The sequence below is a fragment of the Quercus robur genome, chromosome 7 (genome assembly GCF_932294415.1).
Source record: "Quercus robur chromosome 7, dhQueRobu3.1, whole genome shotgun sequence".
NCBI classification, from domain to species: Eukaryota; Viridiplantae; Streptophyta; class Magnoliopsida; order Fagales; family Fagaceae; genus Quercus; species Quercus robur.
In genome coordinates, this window is record NC_065540.1 from 4,827,566 (window position 1) to 4,834,424 (window position 6,859).

The 6,859-nt window shown below is 34.6% G+C and overlaps 1 long non-coding RNA gene across 1 annotated transcript; it reads left to right on the forward strand.

Annotated features, from left to right (window-relative positions):
- Positions 1 to 3,985: 3,985 nt before the first annotated feature.
- On the forward strand, positions 3,986 to 5,114 carry LOC126690791 (uncharacterized). Its single transcript, XR_007644740.1, has 3 exons — positions 3,986 to 4,182; positions 4,679 to 4,839; positions 5,039 to 5,114. It is a non-coding gene; the product is annotated as an uncharacterized LOC126690791 (long non-coding RNA).
- The last annotated feature ends 1,745 nt before the right edge of the window (positions 5,115 to 6,859 follow it).

A 6,859-nucleotide genomic window follows, 5' to 3' on the forward strand; every position in this document is an offset into this window, starting at 1 on the left:
CCGAGGACCGTACAAAGCCTTGGTTCTGTCCAAAACTTGTATTCTCTTTTTAAGTAGTTGGTTTCCCCAGAGGCTTGGGTCCGAGGACCGTACAAGGCCTTGGTTCTGTCCAAAACTTGTATTCTCTTTTTAAGTAGTTGGTTTCCCCAGAGGCTTGGGTCCGAGGACCGTACAAGGCCTTGGTTCTGTCCAAAACTTGTATTCTCTTTTTAAGTAGTTGGTTTCCCCAGAGGCTTGGGTCCGAGGACCGTACAAGGCCTTGGTTTTGTCCAAAACTTGTATTCTCTTTTTAAGTAGTTGGTTTCCCCAGAGGCTTGGGTCTGAGGACCGTACAAGGCCTTGGTTCTGTCCAAAACTTATATTCTATTTTTAAGTAGTTGGTTTCCCCAGAGGCTTGGGTCCGAGGACCGTACAAGGCCTTGGTTCTGTCCAAAACTTGTATTCTTCTTTATTTGCTTATCTTCCGAAGGTTTAGCTCCTCGAATGAGGTGGGGGAAGCTGGCCTGATGTTTGAAGCCCCTAGACTTGCCCATGTCATTGACACCATGGAACGTAGCCCCTAGTGAGAGCTTATGTTGGAATAGCAACAATGTGTCGCCGGTGATAAAGGCACCCTCGTAGTCCCTTGTTCGACAGAAACTCAACTTCGCCGCCGCTCGAGCTAACGCGCAAGCCTCCCCACAGACGGCGCCAATTGTAGGGTCACGTTCCATGACGAACCGAAATTATAGTTGGGTCAGGACGTGAATGGGCCCATACAATATCATTTGTAGAGAGTGGGATCGAAAGGCTAAGTCATGTTTACCCGGCGGTGGTTTTGTTAGGCTGTTCATACATGGCTCAGGTGTATTCACCTTCGGAATCCCTCCCTCTCCCCCTGGGACTCCCCTCTCTCTTTAGGTTACATATTTTTTCTTTTATACTAGCATGCGTTCAATTTCCTTCGTCTACGTGTAGGGTCGACCTTTCCAAGACTGATACTTGTCCCATCTGTCCCAGGCCTAAGTCGTGGGGAGTGGCTGATAAAGCCAAAGAACACGGCTCTGTTAGGTGCAAAGATCAGTCTGGGGAAAGACAGTAAGATCAGCCTTTCCTAGATATTTCAGATTTTCCTTTTAAGATTGTCCCTATGCCGCTTTTGCCCCTTTTCCTGATGGAGCTTTGGACCAAACCGAGGGATGCACCGTCCTCGGCTGTCTCTTTGGGCCCATGTGTGCTTTACACTAATGAGCTTGGACTAACATCTTCTTCGGATTGGGCCTTAAAGCTTCCCATGAACAAATGGGCCTAGTCCATATATTGTTGGGCCCCACAACTAATAAGTAAGAAAATAATTTAAATAATAAATTTAAATTAAAACCAATAACAATTTATACCTAAAATTTATTATAAAAGTGTCATAGATTAATTAAAAATCTAGGCTAATATATCCTAGTTTGTTCCCTAGCTAGAACCTCAGAACATTTGCAGCAGTGTAGCTAAATAGTTATATTGTTATTTTAGGTACACCAAAACACAAAAAAGAGGTTGCAGTAATGGAGATATACTTAAAATTTTTTAGCTTTTTGCTACAATGTGTACTATAACTCAAAACTAAAATGAAAAATAATTTTTTATTATGTGTTCACACTTTTTTATTTTATTTTATTCTTTCCTTCATTCTCCTTTCTCCATCTCTCTCTCCTCATTGCCTCTCCATCTCTTCTTTCTTCCTCCACATACCCACATATCCTTCTTTCTTCCTTAGAGACCCATCACTGATCTGCACGAGTCCAGTCGCCGCCGACCCACGTTCGATCGCCGACCTGACCCATTTCGATCTCTCTTCTCTATTTTCGACGTTTCGATTTTGTGTTTCGGGTTGCGCTTGTGTTTCAACTTTGTGTTTCGGGTTGTGCTTGTGTTTTGGCTTTGTGTTTTAGGCTTGCTTGTGTTTCAGATTTGTGTTTCGAGCAGGGTTTTTGTTTCAGGCATGGGTTTCGGTTTTTGTTTCGGGCTGTGATTTTTTGCTTTTTTTTTTTCCTTCTTCATTGATTTTGATGGGCACGACGGGGTTGGGGTTGTGCAGTCATTTTTATGGGTTTAATGGTGGTTGTAGTTGTGTATTGGTGGTCGAATGAAATATTATTTTATTGTAGTGTTTATATTATTTTATTGTATTAAAAGTTAAAATAGCTCTACTGCTTGGTTTTGATGGGCACGACGGGGTTGGGGTTGTGCAGTGATTTTTATGGGTTTGATGGTGGTTGTAGTTGTGTGTTGGTGGTCGAATGAAATATTATTTTATTGTGTTAAAAGTTAAAATAGCTCAACTACTACTGTAGGACGTGAGAAGGTAAAATAAATAAAGTAACTTTTTGTATATCTAAAAAAACTAAAAATTTAACTCTACTGTTGATGCTCTATCACCTGCCAACCCACCTTGACATGCTTCTTTGAGCTTTTCAGAAAACGGGCTTATTTGAAAAAGAACTGTGTACTTTGAAAATTCCGAAATGGTCTTTTTGGTTTTCTGTACCACCAACTTTGTTGGTGAGAAAAGAGAGAAAAAAAAAAAAGTCGCCAGTGCAGTCGCCGACACAGAGGGTATAGAAAAAGAATGCAGTAGTGGCACAACACTAGTGGTCGAAAGGGCCCCAGTGGGTTGGTGAGAAATATTGATGTCCTAGACCACAAACTCTGGTTTGGTAAGATACTTTAAATTTGGTACGGTAGTTAGAAAAATAGTTTTTATTATTTAAATAATATAATATATATTTTCATAATATTTTTTTATCCACGTATATTTATACAATGTTTAACAAACATTACTAAAAAAATACTGCCAAATGGACCCTAGTTTTCAAAAAATGAGGTGAAAAAATGTGGTGTAAAAATGTGTTGTCAACGTCATATGAGTTACACTGTTTTCAAAATAATTATAACAATGCTACTCAAAATGGTAATTTGAAAACTAAAAATTGATAACACTTCCCAATGTATAAAACATTCTAAATTGAGAATTGCGATTAAAACACTTGGTTAAACTATCCTGCCAAACATTTTTTTTTATCCCACTAAAAAAACATTGATAATTTTATTTATTTATTTATCTATACTACTATTTAAGGAGCTTTCCTGTTTAGATTCCTTATTTTTTTAGTTCAAAAATACTCTTACACCCCTATGTTTAAGTAGAGACAAAACTAAAGGATAATTTGGTAAAATTAAGTCTTTTAACTCCCACTAAAACATTGCCAACAAAATATGACTACTTTTTTTTTGTGATAAACATGAGAAATTATAATGTTCACATGGTGAACAAATGACGTGGTCCATCATTCCACTAAAAGACTCACACCTATTTAAAATTGCTGAGTTAGAAACTTTTTTAAACAAAAACTGATTACTGACTTAATAATTTTAAACAAGTGTAAGTTTTTTAGTAGAATGGTGGACAAGTGACATGGTCCACCAGAGGACTGTATAATTTCTCGATAAATAGGACCACTCTCTTGGTTGGTTAAACGTATTCAAAATTTTTTTTAAATAAAATTTGCTTTCCTTACTCCATGATCTCACGTATGTTTGTTTGTTTTTGTTTTTAAATATCTTTTTATTTATTTTAAATTTAAAGGAAAAAAAAAAACACTCCTATTATTATTATTTTTTTTGGAAAGCAAAAAACACTCTTATTAAAAATTTATGGGTTATGCTAACGAGTGTCTTAAAAATCCAGTTAAAAAAAGTTTTGATATCACTTTTATGGGAAATGAAAAAAACTATCAAAATATTAATTGTTTTTTTTTCCTTTTTCCATAAAAATTTTCTTTAATTAGATTCTTAATCAGTACCCTAAAGGCACTCATTAGCTCCCAAAATCTATTACTATAACTTCCCATCCATATCCTTAAATTTAGCAAATTATCTATACTACTCTACTATTTAAGTTCCACGTACAATATTGCCTACAAAATAAAACCATTTCTCTGTTGGTTTTCAAAATTCAATCTATACTACAAATTTATTTTGTCATTTAAAAAAAAAAAAAAAATCTTTATCTCTAATTTCACGGCAATGCCCACGATGCCGTTTGCCATCGGAAACTGCCGTTAACCTTTGGCCACATGGGGCCGTTTTCTATCAACCACATCAGCGTTCAACGTCTCGACCTCTTCTCTGTTCAATCACTAATGAACTAAGGTACGCACACATTCAAGGACAACTATTAATATTTATGCTTTTCGCTCTTAATTGTACAAATTCCTTTGCTTTCTGATTGTTTATTTTTTAAATGGTGAATTGAGAGGCACTAAAAGTAAAAATCCTCTAAATCTACCTTCAACAGTGCTACTAATAACTTACTGTATTAACTTGCTGACAATTTTTATTTACTTTTATACTCTACTTTCTCATTAGAAGTTTAGGAAAGAAATAATTATGATTTTGTAACTTTACCCGAAAGTTCCTTGAGATGATTTGGTGGTTGCAATAAAAAAGGATCTAAATTCTAATTCTAATGTGGGAATATACGCATTGCTTCATATATCATATTTTGGTGTAGAATCTGATTTGCTTCTCTCTTTTTTTTTTCGTTTGTCCCCAGTGGTAGGTTTCTTTCATCCTAGCTATATTTACCATCTATTTATTATTTCTAAGCAGAAAACCTATCATACTTTCATTTCGTATGGTTTTTTAGTATTGAATCTAAAATTATCATCTCGGAGGAATAGTAGCATTGGGAAAGTTTGATGCCCTTCACATTGGTCATTGAGAACTTGCAATTCAAGCAGCAAAGTTTGGACCTCCATTTCTTTTTTCGGTTGTTGGAATGGCAGAGGTGCTAGGTTGGGAACCTAGGTATGGATGTTATATATCTTTATTATTCATTTATTTGAATTCTTCTTTCCCAATATTTATGGAGTCGTTATCAATCGCCTTTGTTCTGTGCTTATTAGGCTCCTCATTGCCAAGGTACAAAAAATTGGATTTGTATCATGACAGATGTAAAAATGGTTGAAGGATGACTATTTGCATAATTTTTTTTGCTTCTATATAGTTAATACAGAAAGCAAGGAGGATGAGAGAGAGAGAGAGAGGCTATGCAAAATCACAAGTATTTTATCATAGGTACGGTTAATGTGTGCCCTTAGGGCACACATTACGTTTTCTATTTTTAGAAACATTTTTTCGATAATTGAAAAAACTGTCATTACTTTTTCAATTCTCGAAATTTTTTTTTCCTGAAAATAGAAATTAATGTGTGCCCGGCACACATTAGTAAAACCCTTTTATCATTTTACGTGGTTTTATGCACGTGTTGGTAATTTTATCAATTGAGTTGAAACCCACCCACTTGCATGCAGAAAAGGGTTAAGATGTTATCTTACCTGAAGCTTGACAGGTTGGTGGCTACAACTTTACAAACTTTCGATTCGACACCGAATAGTTTAAGGGGCATTAATAGTACCAAAGTTAAGATAACAAATTTACTATCAATTTCATTTCAGGGGTTTTCAAGGTCTATGGCGTAGGTAACAGAACTATTAATTTTGTTTTTGCTTTATAGAGGAAGACCAAAAATAACAATAATTGAAGGAATGTATTAGTCAAGATGGAGTAAGAGTTGCTACTCACACTAAGTGAATTTCGATCATTATTCAAATTCTTCTTATATGTGTGTGTTACATTGGTATCTCAACATTTATAGCAGAAACATGCTTATAACAGAGTTATTTTTGGGTTTGATTTACTTAAAAGATATGTAACTATAAATCTCTCTTAGAAGAAGGATTTCAAATGGGTGTTTTGCATGTGGCTGAATGAGCAAGGATACAAGGAGGAAAGCTTTTTAAGACAAACTGCTCAAACTCAACAACAAAAATAAGATGGAATCCAAAATCTCGCCTTTTGTTTAGGGTACTTTCAGTATATAGATTTTTCTTTGACATTCATTCTTATTTCATGAAGTCCTTATGTCTCTCATTCTCTTTAGTGAATGATGTGAATGTGATGTACTTTTTGTAAAGATTGAATGCCGGTGTTTTCTTTTGGAATGTTTGGAATTATTATGTTATACATTGAAGTGATTTTGATTGAATTATCTCCCAATGTCGTTTTGAAGTATTTTTCAGATTCCACTTGCTTCTTCCCAACAATCCTTCTTCTTCTTCAATATCTCATAAATCTACCATATGTTATTTCTAGAAAGCCAAGCAATCTAATTTTATAGAGTAAGTGAATATATCCAATCTCATTCCATTAGATCACAACATAATCAATATTTTATTATTTTAAAGTTTAAACATTTTTTTTAATCTTAATCAATATATTAACTAGCCTCTGAGCATGCGCGTGAGCGCGTGCTCAGAGACTTTTCTATTTTTTTGGGAAAAAAAAGTTAATAATTTGTATCCATTATAATTTTAAATTACTATATTTTTCAATCATAAAAAAATCTAGGGGTGTGATGAGTATTATGCGTTTCATCACACCCCTAAATTTTTCTATAATTGAAAAATGTAGTAATCTCAAATTATAATGGATGCAAATTATTAACTTTTTTTCAAAAAAATAAAAGAGCCAGAAGCTAATTACAATTAACTAATCATAATCTGTCACGTATGATAGTCTTATAAAATAATGTCACTAAGTGCACGTTTGGATTGCACTGAAAAGGAAAGCAGATGCGCATTTATGTTTTTTGTATAAGTTCCGTGCACTGTTTATGAGACCCATCACGCAAGTACTTTTTTTAAGCAAAAACAACTTTAAAATTAAAGCCCTACGGTATTATTCACACGTTTAAAAATTATTTTATTATAACGTATTCGGTTTTCATTTTCAACCATAAACTATATATCTAAACAGACTGAGTCTA